This window comes from Myotis davidii, unplaced genomic scaffold (assembly GCF_000327345.1).
Source record: "Myotis davidii unplaced genomic scaffold, ASM32734v1 scaffold967, whole genome shotgun sequence".
Taxonomy (NCBI): Eukaryota; Metazoa; Chordata; class Mammalia; order Chiroptera; family Vespertilionidae; genus Myotis; species Myotis davidii.
This window is the reverse complement of record NW_006383014.1, coordinates 113,193-115,920: the sequence shown is the minus strand read 5'-3', so window position 1 is coordinate 115,920 and position 2,728 is coordinate 113,193. Positions and strand designations below refer to the sequence as shown.

The window sequence follows — 2,728 nt, the reverse complement described above, 5'->3', positions numbered from 1 at the left end:
TCTCATCATTGATGTTTCTATCTCTCCCTCCCCCTTCTCTCTGAAATCAATAAAAATACATTTAAGTAGATAGATAGATAGATAGATAGATAGATAGATAGATACGGATTTGTTTTCTTAAAATGGGAAGTATAACGCACCAAATTAAATGTGTTTTTTTCATGTGTTACTACAATATGAAGGATCTCGTAGGGTATGCAAATCAAGACTCTGGGCATGTTTAGACATTCAACAGTCATAGATTGAAGATTGAAATGGTATGTACTAACCTTAGACCTTGCCATTGTAGCTATTAGTTTTTATTAAATGATTGATATTGCATTGTTTTTTCTGCAAGCCAAATGTAAAAGCTCATTCCTGGTAAGTTATGGTTTCATCTCATTGAGCTCCACTTAAATGAGATTTTAGTATAACGTGGTCAGTTCTGTCAGGAATTATGACATTTATTTGGGGCAAAATCAACAGAAGAGGGAAGAGGGCAAATGTCTGTAAAAGTTGAAAAATAAGATTGCTTAGAACTTAGTTTCTGCGTGCCACCCAGGTCTGCCTGTTTTCAGTCAAACCTAATTCCAAGTATCTCTTTTCATGTCTGAGAGCTTGGCTCTGATTGTGTCTTTGCTTTGGTGATACCCTGGTGGGTTCTTTGTGTTCAGAACTTGTTAAAAAAAAAAAAAATGTGGGCCATCCCGATGAGCTCAGCCTCTGGGATCCCTCTCTAGGTCAAGCCTCTCACTCTGAAGAGTTCTTCTGATCCTCAGGCCTGCTGTCTGAGGTTGGCCGTGGAGCAGGACTTAATTTTGCCTCATTTTAAATCATGCGCTCAATTACTTTCTCTCTCTCAGATAATGAAAAGCCACCAAAGAATAGCTTAATGCATAAGGAAAAACAAATTCAGAGGAATTATCCATCTGCTTACAAATAATAGGTTAGTGTATTCGAGGTAGCTAATTCTACACAATATTAGGCACTCCTTCAATTAAAGCAAGAGAAATGAAAAGACCCCAGAATGTCTTTGTCATGCTTCAAAGCCTCCCCCACTCCAATTGCCTAGTTCTTTAGAAGGGGTATTTGTTCTCTCTTATAATCTAGAAATACATGTGCCTAATTGAAATAAGATGTACTCCTTAAATGATGAAAATAAAAAGTGATCAAAATAGATTTTTGTTATCCGTTGGGCATTGGGAGTTTAAATGCAAATGGCATGGCTTGCAGTGCGGGGAATTAATTATTGGTAATTGAAGTTGTAAGCTTAATTCCCTGCTTGCTTTAATGAAAATGAATCCTTTTATTTAATATTAAAATAAGCATCACTAACCTCATGATCTAGGACAGCTCATGCATTTAGCTATTGAGCAATAGTGGATGTTAAAAAGTTTTATCTTTTAAACACTGAATTGTGATTAAAACAAAACAAACCAGAAACATTGGAAGGTAGATATGTTAGCAAATAACACAATAGATGGTGTTGAATACTCTTAATAGATCCTGTTCTTGTACACTGGTTAGTAGACCATTTTGTATTATAATAAAAACTAGACCATTTCTATATTATCATATATTAATATAGATAATATAATGGATTACATGCAATTAATTAATAGTATATAATTATAAATAATTAACATTTGTTTATAATTATTATAATTGGAAAGCAGCCAGAGGTGACCTCTGGGAATAGTTTGTTATTCACTTGATCCAGAAAACCCCTCAAAATCATGCAAATCAAGTTTAAATCTTCATGTTTACTTTAAGAACACTCTTGAAATCGCCCAGACCATCAAGGGTATGCATATTAGAAAAGCCACCAAGTATCTGAAGGATGTCATTTTAAAGAAGCAATGTGTGCCATTCCATCATCACGTCATTGCAATGGTGGGGTTCGTAGGTGTGGCCAGGCCAAACAGTGGGGCTGGATGCAGGGTCTTTGGCCCAAAAGGAGTGCTGAATTTTGTTGCACGTGCTTCAAAATGCAGAGTCATGTTGATCTTAAGGGTGTAGATGAAGATTCTCTGGTCATTGAGCACATCCAGGTGAACAGAGCTCTGGAGATGAGGTGCAGAACTTACAGGGTTCATGGGCAAACTAACCCACATGAGTTCTCCCTGCCACCCTGAGATGAGTTTTACTAAAAAAGAGCAGATTATTCCTAAATCAGAAGAAGAGGTTGCATAGAAGCAAAAGATATCCCAGAAGAAACTGAGGAAACAAAAACTTATGGCCAGGAGTAAATTCAGCATGAAATAAATCCTAATTAAAAAAAAATAAAATAAGAGCAAGAAAAGAAAAAAAATAAATGTATTGTCATATTGAAGCACAATGACCATTTAAGCTGTTGAGCAAATAAATTTACTGCCTGGTGTTTCTACTGTGAGGAGTTCTTTTCTTTCTTTGAGGAGGGAATGTTATGACTGAGCATGATATGGATGCTAATCTGTCTCTCACCTGCCTCTGTCTCTGGGCCCAGGGTTTAAATGCATTTCTGGGCATTTAGTTTCACTACTACTTAGGTCTGGTATGTTTTCCCAAGCCCCCTAGATCTGCTCTTTGCCTAATCAACATCTTTTACTCCTTTCAGATCTCAGCTCACCTGCCACCCTGAGATTGGGGCAAGCCTTCCTCTTTTATATTCTTACTAGAGGCCTGGTGCATGAAATCCGTGCATGGGTAGGGTTCCTAGGCCTGGCCTGCAATCAGGACCAATCAGGGCTTTCTGGTTGCCAGCCAGGGT

The 2,728-nt window shown here is 37.5% G+C and overlaps 1 pseudogene; it reads left to right on the top strand.

Annotated features, from left to right (window-relative positions):
• Nucleotides 1-1,770: 1,770 nt before the first annotated feature.
• Nucleotides 1,771-2,257, top strand: LOC107181662 (annotated as a pseudogene).
• The last annotated feature ends 471 nt before the right edge of the window (nt 2,258-2,728 follow it).